At 37.9% G+C, this 19,547-nt stretch overlaps 1 pseudogene across 2 annotated transcripts; it reads left to right on the top strand.

Annotated features, from left to right (window-relative positions):
• Positions 1-15,792: 15,792 nt before the first annotated feature.
• LOC148026654 (arogenate dehydratase/prephenate dehydratase 6, chloroplastic pseudogene) lies at positions 15,793-18,318 on the top strand (annotated as a pseudogene). Of its 2 annotated transcripts, none has more exons than XR_015692861.1 (2): positions 15,793-17,617; positions 17,718-18,318. The product of XR_015692861.1 is annotated as an arogenate dehydratase/prephenate dehydratase 6, chloroplastic pseudogene, transcript variant X2 (transcript). The 2 variants fall into 2 exon arrangements; XR_015692860.1 differs by having other exon boundaries at positions 15,793-17,629.
• The last annotated feature ends 1,229 nt before the right edge of the window (positions 18,319-19,547 follow it).

Raw genomic sequence — 19,547 nt, 5'->3', positions numbered from 1 at the left:
CATCTCCAACGATTGCAAAATTGAGAAATCAATAGATTTTAGGGGGTGTAAAAAATTTTGCACCCCCCTCCCCTTCACGTGAGAAAAAACGTTTTTTATTAAGCCCCTAGCTTATTAAAAGTAAACCGGTTCAATTTTTTACTGTTCACACTTTTCGAAAGGACTTCTAGCCTAGACGAAGAGCCAAATGAGCTCAAAATTGTGAAAGACATGTAGCCTTACTTCGTGGCATCGAAATCTATCAATCTACCTGACATCACACTCTTTCTGGCTCCCAAATCCGATAGCTGCTTCATAATGCCAAACCTTGCATGGATTAAATGGGAGGTCAAACGGACTCTAATCAATGAACGGAGACTTGCGTTGGGTTCCTGGCATCAAAAACTATCTAGGAAAACTCTAGCTCATCGATCCATACTTGTTTTATTTTCCATGAAAATTTACTCTTTTATGCCTCTTGAACCACTTTTGTTTTTAAAAAATAAGCCTCAAAATCCAATTGTCAATGTATGAAGTCTTAGGTCCCTAATGATTTACAACATTGATCCATTAAGGTTTTAAGTATAGGGATGCATCCCTACACATCTATTCTACATATAATCATGAACACACATCTCTATCCAATCTTTAAATGATACAACATATTTTCTCTACCTTGCTGAGGTCTCTTCCCCACCCATTCATCCTATTTTACCCTTTACTTCGAGTTTTCCCTTCCTTGATTGTCTATTTCTCTCTTTTTCTTATCTCTTCATGTGAATGCACCCTTGCTTCACCAAAATTGCACTTTAATATAATAGTCATGTTCATCTCTTTGAATTTGATATTTTTCCTTTTACAATCCGATGTTCTGACTTATAGTTCATCTGTTATTTATTTTTAACCATTTTTACGCTCTTTGGACATATTTCCATGGGCATGGCCCCTATCCTCCCATAATTAAAATCTAACCTTACAGTCTTGTTCACCCCTATGAATTGGACATTTTTTCCTTTTACCACACTCTATTCTTGTTATTTCATAAGTTATTAATTTTTGAAAGATTTTATATAAATCGAATGTGTTTTTGCATGAATGTATCACAGTCGCTCCATAACTATGGTTTGATCTTATAGTCTTGATTCTCCCATTCCATCAGACATTCTTCCAATGCACGGACTGACTGTGTTTTCACTTGATAGCCCCGATGTCGCCTCAAACTAGACATTTTTTCTTCCTATTGCCTTCTATTCTCGTAGACGAAATTTTGATTATTAATTTTCAATTGAGTTTTTGTGTGTTTTTTTGTTTTTTTTCATGTGAACACTTCTTTTTTATGCTAAAAGCATCAATTGAGTTGACCATCCCATCCCCCTAGTCATCTGCCCATTTTTCCTTTTTTGCTTCTTCATCTAGCATCCGATTGGTCCCCAAATAAATTTTGTGTTTTTCCGCTTATCAGCCTCCTCGCATGCCACGTGAATGCCCCCTTTTCATCTCATGAAATGCATTATTGGGCCCGCCATGTCACGTCCAACCCATCGTACTCTCCTCACTCCCGTTTGCTCTCGGAAGTTCAAATTTTTAAACCCCGCTCCCCCATGCTTGTATGTGAAATGAGGGGTGTTTGTAATTCATCTTTCAATTTTTTATTTAAAAACACAAAGACAAAAACAAAAGAAAAATTTTTAAGGCCCTCCCCCAATGGTTTGTTTTCCTTCTCCTCCATCTTCTCTTCTTCTTCTTCCTCCTCCTCCTCTCTCCTCCTCCCAACCTCCTTCTTTCTCCTTCTCATCCTCTTCTTCTTCTTCCTCCTCCTTCTCTCCCTCCTCCTCCTCCTTCTCTCTCTTCTTATTCTTCTCCCCCTCCTCCTCTCTCCTTCTCCCTCCCTCGTCACTACCCTCCTGCCCAATGCTCGCAGTCGCCACCAATCCGCAGTCCCACCACCTCTGCCTTTTTTGCCTTGGCTGCCACTAACTCCGTGGACACTCTACTACTGCCACCATCACCGCCTGGCCACTTGCTCCTCCTCCCTTTTTTTCCTCTCCTTCCCCCCTTCTCCTCCCCACCACCTCCTCCTCCTCTTCCATCCTTTCATCCTCACCACCCCTCCCATAAACCATATTCCCACCCCACTATAAATTCCCCCCCTCCCGTTCCCCCCCCCCCCAAAACCCCAATCCCACCCACCATAAATTTCATGCTCCCTCCTACTCGGTTTTTCCCCACCGCCCCTCCCATAAGCCCAATCTCCATGCTCCCCCACCAAATTCCCCCTACCCCCGGTTTCCTCTTCCTAGCCCTTATTCCTACCCCCCCATTGGCACCAAAATCCACACCCTCCAACACATAAATTCACACCATCAACGACCTCGCCCCTGCCCTCTCTTTCCTTGGTTGCACCGTCGTTTCAATAAGTGATCATGCACTGACTTCCACATCGGTTTTTGTGAGCCCGTGCTTCGTACATGCGTGTCCATGGTTCTTTGTCATCGTTCGCGCACGAGGATGCGCATGGAGTTTTGTTCGTGCCGCAGGGCTCATTGCTGATGTTTACACTTAGCGTAGAGAACCGTGGCACTCGTCTTCTTGATAATTTAAAATTACTGAAAACCTTCAAACACAAAAAGAAATAAATAATCCATAATAAATTTAAAAATACAAAAAAATCAAATAAAATCAAAAATATTTTAAAATAGTTAAATTTTAAAAAACAAGTCATAAATTTTTGGATATTAAATAATATATTACTTTTTTTTAAATTAAAGATTTAAAAACCCAATAAAAACTTAAAATTTTCATTAAAAGATTTTTAAATTTCACAAAAATGAATAAAAATATGAAAAATTTTAGAAAAAATCCACACTTTTTATTACTATTTTTATTTTTAAATTTATTTATTTTATCTAAAATAAAAAATCATAAATTTTCAAATTTTAATAAAAATACAAAAATAAATTACAAAAATTTTAATGCCATATTTTGTCCTTTTCCTCATGCTATCAACTTTCAAATTAGCTAGATTGCATTTTGGTTTCCTTCATGGACATGGTCGTTTCTTTTAAGTATACGCATTTAGATTAGGGTGTATACACACGTCCTATAGGATTCTTTTTGTTATAATTTGAATGGCACCTCAACCCATTCAATATGTTTCTCTGGTTTGTCAAGATTGTTCTCCACTGTTGAAATCGGATCTTATTATTAAGGTCGATCTTTCTAATTTTATGGCTTTTTCATTACCACTAATTCCAGATGATCCTGCTTTGTGTGATGAGTTATTATCCTCTTATAGCAAGTGGGCTATTCTGTCCAAGGTACCACTATTAGAGGTCTTTCTAGCGACCCATTAGCTCTTAGCTAATGACGACATTATCAAGGTGTTGCAAAAACAAACCCATACCATCTTGGATCCTAAGAAAGTTCTCACCACCTCAAGTGTCTCGGTAGCAATGATCTCTAACCCATTTTGGAAGTTGTTATGTTAGCTTCTTTAGGACATGTTCATGCCTGCCACCAAGACTCCATCCATTTACTTGTCCAAGGAGTTGTTCACTGCCTCTAGAATGGTACTTAAAGGAGTGGTGATTGACTAGAGTTTATACATTTGTACAAAAATGGATCAACATTTTATCAAGGTCACTAGGGATAGTGTGAGTAATGTTACCTATGGGTCATGTTTGTATACTTTTTTGATATACTCTGTGCCTAGTAAAGAAATTTCACCACCTTTTGAAAACCTTACAATGGTTCCTCCTCCTTGAGAAGATCCTGAACCTATCCTTGAAGATAATAATTCTCCTCCTCCTTTGGTGATCCAAAGAAAGTACTTAAAGCATATAGTTGAAATTGTTCTAGTTCTAATTCCCCTAGTGTCAATCCCTGCTGCATCAGGAAGTGCTCTTCCTACATGCTTTACATCTACAAACTTGTTTAGGGCACATAGAGATGGTAATATAGAAATATCAATTTCTTCTTTGCACTGCCTGGTAGCAAAATATGACATTCCTTTCTTGTGTAAGGATATTCAAGACTCCATTGAGATATCAATTACTACCTATATTCAACAGTTATATTCTTCTTTTTATTAAGAGATGCAGCAATCCAAGGAGGAGTTATGCAAGGCCATTTCAGAGCTTGTCTCTACTAAAGAAACCCTATCTGATCTATTCAAACAAATGGAGCAATATATTAGATTGTTAGAAGCCCAGAAAGTGGAAATATCCTCTTTGCAAGCCCAATTAACTACAACCAAAACTTAGCTACTATTACTGATGAAAGAGACTGTCTTTCTAATGAAAACTAGGATTTCCAAGCTTTAATTGTTACACAAATAGTAGAGCTACAGTCAGCAAACTCCACAATTGATAGTCAAAATACTTAGATCAAGGAGTTGAAAGAACAATTGACTCAGTTACACTCTATTCCACCAAGTCCTAATGTATCCCTACTGCCTTCTTTATCAGATACAAACTTGGTTTCTCTCCAACGTAGTGCAATGCTATGTCTGCTATTTTAAGCAAAGGTGGAGATGCTACAATCTAGAATGGACCTTTTGTTTATGAGATATATCATCCCATATTATTCCTTTTCTGTGCATCATCAACAACAAAAGCTGGCCTTTTATATGAAGTTGTCCATTATGGATTTGTGTTTTCTAGAGGATGGATGGAGTGGTACTTGGTCCTCTTATCTCATTGTGGAAGTAGTGAAGATGGTATTTGAAGCCTCTACTACACCTAACATTATATTAATGGGTTACATGTATATTCAAGGTAATCTTGTAATTCTAGAGGATAAGGATTTGTATTGGTATGTGGGGGATATTACTTTGCAAGCTTTCCTTTATGTTCAACATCTAGAGATACAAATAGATGAGATTTTCCAAGATTATTCATCCGAAGTGGTTGACCATCCTGAAGCCTTTTTTCTTTGTATGATTTTGCATATCTATCTAATGCCAGGAGGCATATTCCACGGTGGATTCCATAAGGTTTTTCCGTGGCTTTTGTAAAACTATATTTATTTGTCGGGGCTCGTACACAAGGTGGATTCCTTGTGTGAGAAATTGACGGGAATGTCTATCCTTTTCGGGCGTCAAATTAATTTAATGTGCACATGGGTAATTCCGCAAAATACATATCAAATTAATGGACATTTATGAGTTTAGAGTGCGCACTCGTATTAAATTAAGGTTAGGACATAGTTCCATCCTATTTAATTACTTTGTAGCTAAAGACTGCCAGTTATTCACTTTTGTGGGTTTTATCTTATTATTTTCTAACAATTGTAAATGCTTCAGTTGATGTGTAGAGCAGGCGGCGGTGGCGTTGGGTAACATCAGGCGATGGCATGAATTAAAAATACCTAGAAGAATTACTATTTTTTATGAGCACATGCCTTCTCACTAAAGGCGTGGCACCGATATTTATTTAGACGTGCTTATTTATTAAAGTGCTTGACAAACATTTATTACTTTGTATGCGCATAGGTGCTCAGTTAAATATTCCATTATTTGGTATTTGTATTTGGGCAAGCAGAGCCCGACTTTTGGATGCCCAAATACCTTACTTTATATTTGGGCAAAAGCAAACAAAAAAGCATGCTAATTGTAAAGTGGGCTATTTTTTAGCTTGGAGATAAATAAATCTATAAATACATGCCTTGTGAGGTGTCACACAAGGCATGGGGGGAGATTGCACCCAATTTGTCTTTTTGTCTCATGTCGTGCAAATTCTCTTTTAGCTTTTATTAATAATTGTAGAATTCTTTGTTCTTAGGGACCTTCCGGCATTCACTAGTCGCGCATACAGCACCCGATCTGCACACCACTATCACTTCATTCTTTAATGCTTCTTCCTCTTCCTTCTTCCACATCTTTCATTTTTTATCCACCTCATTTGGTTAGTAGCCACTCAAGTTTTTATTTACAGATGCCTAGATACAGAGAATGGAGTCTAATAGATTTGTTTACAGGTCCTCAGATTGATTGGCATGTCATTCCAAGGGAATGAAAGACTCCTATATAAGCTTATTAGAGTTATTTGCATTTTTCCTAGATATGTCATCAATCCATTGATCCTTCAGTTAGACTGGCTACTCATTTTTCTTGGTACCTAAAGTACATACAATGTCATTCTCATAATGATCAGAAGCTAGTATCTAAATTATGCCTTAGTGCCATTAGTTGGACATATTTTATTTCCATGCTCTATGTCTTCCGAGCATATATATTGTACTTGTGGAGAGAATGTGTTGTTTATAGTTCTTTCAAAATCCTTCCTAGACATTTGTGGATGAATCTCTTTCCATAGATAGATTTAGAAACCACCAATCTGCTAAGTGTGATACACTCCATTGATTCTTGATGTATCTTTGTTGGGCCATAATGATATATTCTATTTTTTTGGAGGTGCCATTCAGGTGATTGTTTTACGTCTAGTTTGTGTATGTGGTATGTGAGTTGTGTATGAAGGGGTCATAATTTGCTCAAGCTGATCAAGGTGGTCATTCTTTTGTGATTGCCTAATTTTTTGTGAATTGTAATAGGACTGATGAAGAAACCTATTACATCCTTTATAAATTTTTCATGATCTTATCTTTTTAAGATGCATTAATGAATAAAATCTGTTTTCCTTTTGTCAAAATTGTTTGTCAGATGCATGTTATTGGTTGGGATCAAGAAATGTGGATTTGTTTGAGATAGAGTTGATGATTGTATATGATTATTTTAGAATTTTATTCTCTTTTTCCAACGTGCAGTGGGCTAAAAGACATGCAATCAAAACAGATTGTGGAGGCTTGCTCAAGTTTAGGCTTGATGGGATGCATAAAGTATGTAAAGCATGTCAACTTGGAAAGCAAGCAAGACATGTATTTTCACATGAAAAGCATGTTGCAAGAACCCACTTGACTTGACACATTTTGATGGGTGGCATCCTAGAAAGACTACAACTTTGAGTGGTTGCACGTATTATGTTTTCTTCATTCATGATCATCCTTGCAAAGTATGGGTTTACTTTATATGTGAGAAAAGGGAGATGTTCACTCACTTTAAAAGCTTTAAAGCTTTGGTTGAGAAGGAGACAGGGTTGCATATCAAATGCCTAAGGTTAGATGGAGGGGGAGAATATCTCTCCAATGAGTGTTTTGATTTTTTAAAGAAAAATTGTGTATAGAGGCAATATATCAAATGTCTAAGGTTAGATGGAGGGGGAGAATATCTCTCCAATGAGTGTTTTGATTTTTTAAAGAAAAATGGTGTATAGAGGCAATATATATGTAGATATACTCCGTAGCAAGGTACTAAGTGAAAAAACGGGCATATTACAAAGGTGGCTCATGCACTAATGTCAAAAAGAAACTTATCTTATTACTATTGGGCTAAAGTAATTGCTATAGCTGTATACATTATGAACAGAACACTCATTGATTTTACACATGGTATGATATCCAAAGTGAAGTTTATGGGTAAAAAGCCAAATATGTCCCATCTAAAATTATTTAGATGTACTACTTATGTACATATTCCTATTGAGTTGTGCAGTAAATTGGATTTCAAAGTAAAAATTGTATATTTATGGAATATTCTCTTAAGCAAAGATATAGATGTTATAACCCTGTTACACGTAAGCTGAGAGTCAGCATGGATGCTTTTTTAATGAAGTGACTAGTTGATATAGTAATGTATAGAATTCACTTGGGACCTTAGAGTGGTAGATTGAGGTCACAGGTTACTCCACCAAGTACATCACAGATGTCAAGAAAAGATAAAGTGAAAGTTGGGAACTCACCTATTATGCCAGATGTATCACCAGGTTTCTCTCATGTTGATTTTGATTTAAATGACTTTAAGTAGAGCCTGGATGAGGAGTTTGGGGATTTGTCTATTAAAAGAACTTGTATGTGGAAGGCACAAGAGGATGCTAAAGTACTTGGTAGTGATCCAGGTCCACACAAGTCAAATAGAGTAAGAAAACTAATGCATTGATTAATATATGATAGCTATGTAGCTTATTACTATGCATACATGGCTAAGGTTGTGTAGGATGTGGAACCATTTGTTTTGAGAATGCAGTGGATAATGAGTATTGGGATCGTGTTATGAATGAAAAAATGGTTGCACTTATGGATATTGACATATAGGAGTTGTTTTGAGAATGCAATGAATAATGAGTATTGGGATCGTGTTATGAATGAAAAAATGGCTGCACTTATGGATACTGACATATAGGAGTTGGTATCTTTACATGAAGGCAATAAATCTATTGAATACAAATGGGTTTACAATGGGGGTCAAGCATAAGTCAGATGGATCAATTGATTGCTATAATGCACGACTGATTGCCAAAGTGCATGCATAGACTCACAGTATTTTTTATGATAAGACTTTTTCTCTAGTTGCTAAAATGGCCATTATAAGAACTATCATAATAGTGGCGGTATCAAAAGATTGGATCATCCATAAAATGAATGTTAAGAATGCCTTCTTGCAAGGGGAGCTACAAGAGGAAGTTTATGTGGAGAAGCCATCTAGTTATGTGGGTGAGGGTCATCCAGATTATATATGCAGGCTTCATAAGGCATTGTATGGGTTGAATCAAGCACCTAAGGCATGGCATGATAGGATTGTAGAATACCTTCTCAACATTGGATTTTGCAGAGCACAAGTTGATCATTCACTCTATGTATGTGAGAGTGATGTAGATATTATGGTCATTACTATAGATGTGGATGATTTGACCATTGTGGGTGATAGTGAAGTAGAGATTGACAATGTGAAGAGTCTTCTCAAGATTGAATTTGAGATGAAGGATTTGGGAGAGTTGCATTATTTTCTCAGTATAGAGATAATCAAGACTCTAGAGGGTATATGATTGACATAGAGATAGTATACGTTGGATGTGTTGAAGAAGTATGGTATGGCTAATTGCAAGCCTATTTCTATACCTTTGGATGTTAATGCTAAGCTTAGTGTATATAAGGGTGACTTGATTGAGGATGTCACTACATATCGGAAGATTGTGGACAACCTTATCTATTTGATGATCAGTAGGCTAAACCTAAACTACACGATTGGTTTGGAGAGCTAGTTTATGAAACTTCCATGAAAGCTACATTTGGATACAATGCAACGCCCATTGCGCTATGTTAAGTCCACATTGGACTATGCCTTGTTCTATGGTGCAAGTGTACCATTGGGCTTGCATATTTATACATATGTAGATTAGGCTAGTAGTATTTTAGATAAGAGATCTATCAACGATTTTATGTTTTCCTTTGGGAGTATTGTTGTTACTTGGAGCAGCAAGAAACTGTCGATAGTTGCCTTGTCTACTTGGTTACACAAGCTACTTGGTAACTTGGGAATGTAAGTGGACAAGAAGGTTATCATCTATTGTGATAACCTTAAAGGCATTTAATTGGCTAGAAACCTAGTGTATCATGCACATACCAAACACATAGAGATCCATTACCATTTCATTCAAAAGCAGATTTTGAAAAGTGATATTGACTTACTTTATGTCCGCATAAATGATCAAGTTGCTGGCATTTTCACTAAGGCCTTGGGAGTTAAGAAGCTTCAACGCTTCAAGACTATGCTTGGAGTTCATGAGCTCATGTTGAGCTCAAGGGGGAGTGCTGAGATGTTAGGCTCTACATGAATTGGCATCTACTATGTGCCTTGCTGATGTGATAGGATATTACTCACTAGCATGTTAAGTGACTCATATGAGGATACTCTAGTGATTCTACAGCTAGACTACACCCACATAGTCCACCCTTGGTGATGGCATATTTATTGTGCCACTTCTTCTTTTCTTAGTGGGTTCACACTTAGTGATCACATGTACATATGTTGTGGTACTTTTATATTAGTCTTTTGTTATGTTATAGACTTAGTTCTTTTGTATGGAAGAATAATAAAAAAGAAAAAGAAGAAGATGTTAGCTCTATGTGCTCAAGTCTCCATTGCTTTTGTGTGTGTGCTCTTGGTCTCTTTACCTCTCTTCCTTCTTGTTTGTTTTTCTATGAGCCCTCTATACATTATGTCATGGTAACAAATTCTAATGAGTCCCTTCCTTATAAGGAGGCTATGTGTAGAGGTGATAGTCACTCTTAGGAGAGGGCCATGTAATCTAAGTTTGATTTAGTGTAGAAGAATCATACATGGAATTTGGTTCCATAGTGGAAAACATGCTTTGCTATGCAAGTGGTATATAAGTTGAAGAGCACCCCTTGTTCACCCTAAGCCAACACATAAGACCCATTTGGTTGGTAACAATTTTAAAGAAGAAAAGAGAGTTTACTTTTGATTAGATATTCTTCCCTGTAGTCAAGATGACTACCCTTCGATTGATTTTAGCTTTGGTTTCACATGGACCCAGACTTGTACTTGATGAGTGTGGAAACCACATTCTGACATGGGGACTTGCATGAGGATGGCAGGGAACACCTAATGTGCAAGTTGAGAAAGAGTCTTTATAAACTTAAGTAGGCACCTAGGAAATGGTATCACAAGTTTTATGCTTTCATGCATTCATAATTATATTCCTACAGTGTATGTGTGTGTGTGTCCTTACATGAAGAAGTCTCTTAATGATAGCCTTATCATTTTGGCACTATATGTTGACAACTTGCTAAATTGCCGGAGTGCTCATGTGATGAGCTGGATGCTTTGAAGGCTTAGTTCAAGAAGAGCTTTGAGATGAAGTACATGGGGCATGCCTCTCATATACTTGGTGTGCCCATTACACACAATCGCTCTAACGAATTCCTTTACTTGTCATAGGAGTACATTCACAAAGTACTCGAGTGGTTCCATATGCATAGTGGTAAGGCAATTGGCACCCCTTTATATTCTTATGTAAAGGTGACATTGGGATGCCATGAAGGGTATCATGAGATACCATAACGGCACTACAAACTTGCATCTTTGCTATAGTAGCTAGGATATTAAAGTCATAGGTTACACAAACTTAAATTATGTAGGACATGCATATAGTAGGAATTCCACCTTTGACTATGTCTTCACCTTTATTAGAGGTGCTATTTTTACATATCTAGGATACAAAAATGTATTGGTTTGTCTACTTCGGAGATTAAGTATATTGTAGCCTCCATTGAGGCTATAATATATTGGCTTATCTACTACATAGATTAAGTATATTGTAGCCTCCAGTGAGGCTTGCAACGAGACCCTATCGTTAGGCTGCTTGGTTTGCAAACCTTGGTATCCCAAATAAGACTCCTACATTGAATTTGGACTCTATGAGTGTCATTTAGTTGGCATGTAATCTAGTCTTTCATGTGAAGACCAAGTATATCAAGGTCCATTACTACTTATATAAGAGAGATGGTTAAGGACAAGTAGATAGAGCTTGTTAAGTTTTCTATAGATGAGAGTGGAAAGTTATACATTCCTTAGAAAGATGATGGGAATAGAATGAGATGATATGTATTTCTTATCATGTACTTATATGTACATATTGTACTTTGTCACATTTTTCTTATTTTCTTCTCACTCAGGTATATTCTCTTTTAAGTGAAAGGTTGTTGGGGCTAAAAGCCAACCGTGTCTAGATGTGTATATTTATTTTGTACTTACTACCCGCATACATGTCCATTGTGGGTAGTAGTCGCCTATCTCATTGTCACTTTATTCCTTATTCTTTACTATGATAATAGAATAAGTGAAGGCAAGTCACACATTGTGACTATTCAAGTTCCCAGATACAATCGTGCTCTCTCTTCTTGCTCCAACCTCCCATCTCTTGCTTCATGCTTTCGCTTGTGCTTCAATTTTTTCTTGTATTTTCACCTTTCACAAATATACAATTTTTCGCTTTGGGATTCAATTTATTACACAACTCATCAAGAATATGCATATGAGCAATATATCCAGATACTTTGAGATTGGACATATTTGACTTTTTATTTATATACTTATTTTTAGGTATCATAATATATACAATAGCCATGGATGCCCCCTTCATGATGTATACAATATGTCCACCACAACACTTGAATCTTATGTGCAAACATAACATCATCCATTTCATGTAGACCTACATCAAGAGTAAACAATCTGTCTAGTACGGTTACTTTTTACAATCAACGTATAATCATTTCTAGGGTCCTTTACATAACAATAATAAAATGTGAATTGAATCTACAATCTCTATTCCACCATCTAACAAGTAGAAACTAGGTTCTTGGTTATATTTGGTACATGTAGCACATTAGCCAAGTACTTTGTTTTACCATCCTACATACTCAAAGAAACGTTTTCAATGTAAGCAATGGGATGAGTTGTATCATCCCATGTTTCCATATAATCTTGAGACTTTGGACTATGCATCTCTTTAAACTGCTCTCCATGAGAAGCCATGTGGTTAGAGGCACACATACCATAGATTATTCTTAGATGAACCATCAATAATCATAGTATTTATGAGATGTTGCATGATAAGGAGTTGTTCACTTTTATCATCATTGTTTTTACTAATGGAAGTATAATTATCTTGTTGTCTTTTTAATGTTTAATTTTAGTTTTTTTTAATATTGATTAAAAATCATACTCTTTCTCACTATAATACATGCATTTTTTGCTACTATCACGAAAAAATTGTTACTGTGGTTAAAACCTATAACTCGCTCTCTTTGGCTCCCTCTTCCTCGAGATTATTCTCCTTTATTTTGTTATATGCACTATAACTTTGACCATGGCCACCATCTTGGCCTTGGCTGTGATCGTTACCTCTATTAGTAAAGTAAAACACTTGTTCAGACTTGCTCTTACTTTTAGAAAAAGAGAAATCCAAGCTAAGATTATTCTCCTCAAGAAAAACATAGAAATTAAAATTGCAATGTCAGGGATAGTATCCTTGGTATTTATAAATGACCTAAAGCTCTTATACTCATCTCCAAGTCTATCTAAATATGCGTGCACAATGTAATCATATCAACTACTACATTGATAGATCCAAGAGGTTTTATAATACCCTTGATCTTTAATGCATAGTCATTAATGGATGGATTTTCTCTTTTAACTTGATTTAGCTTTCACTTGATTTATAGCTTTCTAGCTTTTTTGTTTATCTTAAAAAACTTTACTAGATTCTTCCATGCAATAATGGTGTTTGAGTTTTCCACAATAGCCCATCATACTATCTATGACACTCACAAATAATGGATACATTATGTTATTCTTTTGTGTTTACTTTGAATCCTTCTTAGCCTTGCTCTATAGTAGCATTTTGTTGAGGGACTTTGGGTGCCAACCCCATGTCTCCTTCAATGTAATTCCAAATACCTCCCCTTTTCACAAAAATTATCATCTCCTAAACTTCTATCCAAGATAATTATTCTTATCAAGCTTCTCACTAACAATCTAGTTAAAATTATCAGACATTTTGACAAGATAAGCAACCTTGCAAAACTTGTTATATCCAAAAACCAAGCCAATACCACATACATTATAATCAAAACACGCAATTTTTTTCATTGATTACACAATAATATTTGTAATCTAGAATCTTTATGTAGATACTCTCTATGTTTGCAACCTACCAAATACTTAAAACCTTACAAATTTACAATCTATAATATTTGCACTTATAAATGGCAAACATGGTCGAATTTGTAGTATACCTAGAAACTACTATTGATCAACTTATGGGGCTAGAATGAAAGCCAAAGTGACCTTAGATATTAAAAAAAAACTATACGTAGTATGTAGTATATATCGCTCTTCGTGCTCACCAAATTTCATTGCAATCAAAAACTATAGCCTTGCAAGCCTCAGAAGCCTCATGTGACTATATTTCAAGGCAAGTCCAACAAGATGAACGAGCTTCTTACTTGTTGCTTGCTTGCTCATTTTTGTACTTTGTTGTCTTCACCTCAACCTTTGATTGAGATTTCATTACAATTGAAGACTATAGCCTTGTAAGCCTCAAAAGCCTCATGTGACTATATTTCAAGGTAAGTCCAACAAGATGAAAGAGCTTCTTACTTGTTGCTTGCTTGCTCATTTTTGTAATCTGTTGCCTTCACCTCAACCTTTGATTGAGCTCCTTAAAGTTATGGGATGACATTAATACCATATAAATAAACAAGAGAAGATAGAGATGAAGCAACCAAGAGCACACACATTCAATGGAGACTTGAACACATAGTGAAGTAGAGTTGAAAGCATCTTCTTCTTCCACACCAAGGCATGTGGTGGATGCCAACTCATGTGGAGCTTGATATCTCAACAAAGAGAGAGAGAGAGAGAGAGAGAGAGAGAGAGAGAGAGAGAGAGGTGAGGATAGTAGACTAACAATCTATTGTTTTTTACAGAGATAGAGAAGTAGAGAAAAGCAGGTTAGGTTGATAACAATTATAACAAAATTGCTAAGAGTTGATTTGGCAAAAATTTAGAGATGAAATTAACTTTTTTTGAAGGTGCAACTGTTAAGGCAAGTAGTTTCTCAAAATTGTGGGCCCATCAAAATGAAACAGGCTTCATGTATGCGTGAAAGTCCTCTTAATGCGGTTTTCTCAACTTGTTAGGCAAACTTCGTGATAAGTTATCCTAGGCAACCACTAGGTGCTACTTGGTTACACGTTTTGGCCTAGATCATTTTTGTAGCCATTAATGTTAATGGTGACATTAGGAACTAGGCCTTAATTAACTAATTAATACCAATTTTGGGGCCAAAAAATACTCAAGAATACTTCATGACAAATTGGCCTATCCAATTTAATTCTTGGTTGGTATAGTTATTTTTTTGAGCAAGAATTAATAGTCAAATTAATTTTAAAGTTCAAAACTTTAAGAGGGCCTTTATACACAAATGTTGCCCTAATTTCCTGCTTAACTTTATACACATTTGCACAACAAACCGAGCTCCAAACTTCTCCTATTTTCTATTCTCCTCTCTAACTACAGATAAGGTTATTGGACTACATATAAGGTTTTAAGAGTATTCTATAGAGCCTTGTCAAGGACTTAGGACTGCCGTCTTGAAATTGGCCTAATTATAGGCTTTGTATATAGTTTTTTCCCCGATATTGATAATATCATTTTACAAGCACATTATTAAAAAAAAATCTCCTATTTTGGCATAGTTACAAAGTGCATGGCATCATTGTAGGTAAACCGGCAAAGTATGCCGCAAGCGAATGACTTCTGAACCTTGTTTTTAAATTTTGTAGGTTCTTTTCAACATTTTATAAATTGTAACAATCCAATGGGGAAAAAGGAGAGGAAAGAGACATTGCGGGCCAAAGAATGGGAAGTTGCGGAGATCCTCCTTTCTTTGAAAGAAGTCATCCTGGACACCCGCCCAGTCCAAATCTCGGGCCCCTAGTTACCCTTGGCAGCCGTTATTTTTTGAGTTCATAGACATGCATTTTACACCAACTTGCCAAGTCAATTGCCCTTCAGTTAGTACCCAACCAGTAATTGGTGTACTCCTGTAACCGTATCAGCTCCTCCCTTTGGAATTATCCACCGACAATGGCCACATTATCCATTCATTATCCATCTGTATAATACCCCCCTTCATAATACAACTTACTGTCTTTTCCAAAAAAAAAAACTTTGAGTTAAACCTCTGTTATTAGTGAGCACTGTCTTTTCAAAAAAAAAAAAAAAAACTTTGAGTTAAACCTCGGTTATGAGTGAACAATGAATGGTATATAATCAAAGAAACCCAGAAAAGTGGAAGCTACTAACCTGCATTGAATGAGAGGGGGATGAGGTGAACTTCTTGCGGGCGGCAACGCAAAATCCACGCCTCTACTCATTTATATTCTCTCTCGTCGATCCCACTCTCTCTCAGGGGACCAGTCAAGCATTAAACAGTACGTAGCCGACGGGGCTAGTGTTCCTCTCTCCCTCTCTCTCTCTCAGTGCTATCAGAAGAGACTGCTTCGTCACATTTGTTGCCATTCCTTGAAGCTCCCCTCTCAGTCTCCTGCATTTCCACTTCCTCTCCACGCACACACACACACACACACACTCTCTCTCTCTCTCTCTCTCTCTCTCTCTGTGCGCTTCCTTCTCATACCTTATCATTAATTGTGTTTAAATTTGCTCGCTTTATTGGTTGCCCCATTGCCATTGGTGTGTGTCTCCGCGCCCCATTTGCCTTTGGCGCGTGCGTGTTTTGCAGCCCGGTCTTAAAAGCTTTCGCCATTATCTGCCATGGGCCTTGAGATCGGCTGCTCCACCACAACACCAGCTGCCTCCTCCGATCCCCCCCTGCTCTGCACCGCCTTGCTTGACAAGAACGCTGCAGACAACCGCATCTTCCGCATCGGAAGCCCCAGCCGAGAGCTCGACAGGAGCCTGCAGATGGACGCGGGACACAACACCATGATGTTGAGCTATGGTGGCAACATCGCCAACTATGGTGGCCTATCTTCAGTCTCAGCCAATGGCCATACCCACAGTATACCAGCAACCAACAACATGCCAGGTGAGAGCAGCCTTGTTGGGTATGAGCAGCAAGCGAATGCATCATCATCTTCTTCTTATGCATCAGAGAATGGATTCCATGGCAAGGGAGGGGAGTGGCAGAGCTGGTTTGCCGCCATCAATGGACAGGTTGCCACACAGATTGTCAAAGATGAGGCCAAAAGCCTGGATATGGTGCCTGTGCCTGTGGAGGAAGAAGAGTCCAAGATCGTGGTTAATCTGCCCCGGGCACTTTCCATCTCTGACCTCTCCCCTGCTCCCATGCACGGTTCCACGCTCCGTGTCGCTTACCAAGGCGTCCCCGGTGCATACAGCGAGGCCGCTGCTGCAAAGGCCTACCCGCAGTGCGAGCCGGTGCCATGTGAGCAGTTTGAGGCAGCATTCCAAGCAGTGGAATTATGGCTTGCTGACAGAGCCGTTCTGCCTGTTGAGAATTCTCTTGGAGGCAGCATCCACCGCAATTACGATCTCCTCCTCCGACATCGGTTGCACATCGTAGGGGAAGTGCAGCTGCCTGTCCATCATTGCCTCCTTGCCATGCCTGGGGTAAAGAAAGAAGAGCTGAGAAGAGTCATCAGCCATCCTCAGGCTCTGGCTCAGTGTGAGCAAACTCTAACCAGGTTAGGGCTTGATGTTGCACGCGAGGCTGTGGATGATACTGCAGGAGCAGCACAATTCATAGCAGAGAATGGGTTGAGGGACACAGCGGCCATAGCCAGCTCTCGGGCTGCAGAGATCTATGGCTTACAGGTGATCGCAGATGGCATACAAGATGATCCCGGGAACGTGACACGGTTTGTGATGCTTGCAAGGGAGCCAATCATCCCCAGAACAGACAGACCATTCAAGACCAGCATTGTATTTGCTAATGAGGAGGCCACAGGTGCTCTGTTCAAGGTGCTGTCTGCATTTGCATTCAGAAAGATCAACCTTACAAAGATTGAGAGTAGGCCTCAGAGAAAGAGGCCCATGAGGGTGGTCGACAACACCAACAGAGGCACTGCAAAGTACTTTGAGTATCTGTTTTACATTGATTTTGAAGCTTCCATGGCAGATCCGCGTGCACAGAATGCCATGAATACATTGCAGGAGTTCACCACCTTTCTCAGAGTGCTCGGAAGCTACCCGATGGACATGACGCCCCTTGTTCGCTCCCCGCCCCTCTGAGTACGAATTGCAGTATGTCTTCTAAAACCGTTGCAGCTCTTCCATATTTTCTCATATAGGAAAACTTATCTAATGACATTCTATTCTGTCTTGAGAGCAGCTGTTAGGCTTCGTTGCATGTGATGCTGCTCTGGCATTGCTCCACCAGGTGTTCTGATGGAACGATGATTGACATATCCATAATCCACCAGGTTGTTCTGTCTCTGACTGTAGCACCTGATGAAGAATCGTCAGAGGCAGAGTATTTGGGGCAGGAAATTCATACAGAGACTGTAAGAAGAGGTATCCTATTTGATGCATTGTTTTGCTGTGCAAATGGATTTACTGGAAGTGCACTTCCACAGTAACATTTGATCTCATGGAACATTGGAGTTTAGGTGACCGGATTAGATCAATAGCTTCTCAGAATTCCTCCGGTCATATTCATGTTTCCTCTCTGCAAATTTGGTAAAGCCTCTCTGTTTTGGAGGCAAGTTCTTTCACAGTTTTACAAGACCTTTTACGGTTATATCCCACAAAAGGTCTTGTAAAGGCTCTTTTCTTTTTGGAGGCAAGTACTCCCAGTCATACTCTATTAAAGGTCCTGTAAGTCCTCGTTTTAGGAGGCAAGTACTTGGGCTGAGATTTGACCCACTCTTCATCTTATGCCACTTTCAATCAATATCAATATTCAATATCTATTTTAAGGCAATCCAGGGTGAAAGCTAACTGGTTAATTGACACATATTATTTAGCTTTTTGCACTTCAATTATTAAGTAGTTTAATTAGTATTTATTTTGAAATAGGATGCATTTAGATATAAGGAAAAGGGGGACCAATAGTGTCATCTAATAGTTCCCTGTTTTTATCTTTTTTTTTTTCAAGTGAGTAATTTAAAACTTTTTTAATAGTTGAGCTATATACTTCATATGGTACTCTATTTCAAAAATTGGGGTTCTTGATGTTTTCATCAAGTAGACTTGGTTATAAGTTAAGGGTTCACATAAGAGTTGAGGAGCTAGTAGAGTAGCACTTAGGTATATCTTCTTTTAAGGTTTCACTAAATCCACAATGTCAAAATTTGGAGTATAACTCAATTGGTTGGCTCATGTTAAACAATTTTTACTTGGGTTCAAAAAGTGCAAAAAATAACTTCACCTTATTGGCATCTATACCTAGGTGGATGCCTAAAAGCAGTTGTATTATTTGAGTGATTGGAAATCCACTTTTAAAAATGATCCCCTTCTTTCTAGTATCTTTATCTTTACTATTTATTGTTTTAAGGTTTGTTTGGGTGACTCTAGAATCAAGGAGAAAAACCCCAAGTGTATGTGGCACAAGGAGGAGATGCATGATTTATGAAAGAAATAGGAGTTTTTTAAAGGATGAGTTAGTAATCGATTTAAAAGGGAAAGGTGAGGTTTGAAAAGTTCAATATGTGGCTTTCTCTCCTTAAATAGGAGTTTTTTAAAGGATGAGTTAGTAATCGATTTAAAAGGGAAAGGTGAGGTTTGAAAAGTTCAATATGTGGCTTTCTCTCATTTTTTTTATACAGAGGGCAAGAGAAAGATTGGGTGTTTTTCAATCTATGATTGTCTATGTACTTGGTACATTGATTCCCTTCAACCATGTAGCTTGGATGTAGTTGGAGAAGATGTTACGAGAATTTTGTGGTAAAAAATGGGAAGATAGACCTAGAGGAGATGCAGGGCTAGATGATCTTTCTAAAAAGGTGCTTCGATTGAGCCTTTCATTGTTTAAGAGAATGTAGGATACTTAGCCATGGACCATTATTTTGAAAGATTGCATTTCGATAGCAAAGATGAAAAGAGCTCAATGGCAACACTTATCGTAGCAAGATATTATCTCTTGTTCTCAATTGAAGGTTGCCATTTCACAATTAGATAGGGTGTAAGCTTTAGTGGCAAATTGGCAAAAAGCCCTATTGAA

Source organism: Lygodium microphyllum, chromosome 13 (genome assembly GCF_053477565.2).
Source record: "Lygodium microphyllum isolate KBCC chromosome 13, Lygodium_microphyllum_v1.1.10, whole genome shotgun sequence".
Classification (NCBI taxonomy): domain Eukaryota; kingdom Viridiplantae; phylum Streptophyta; class Polypodiopsida; order Schizaeales; family Lygodiaceae; genus Lygodium; species Lygodium microphyllum.
This window is presented reverse-complemented; position numbering and strand designations above follow the sequence as displayed.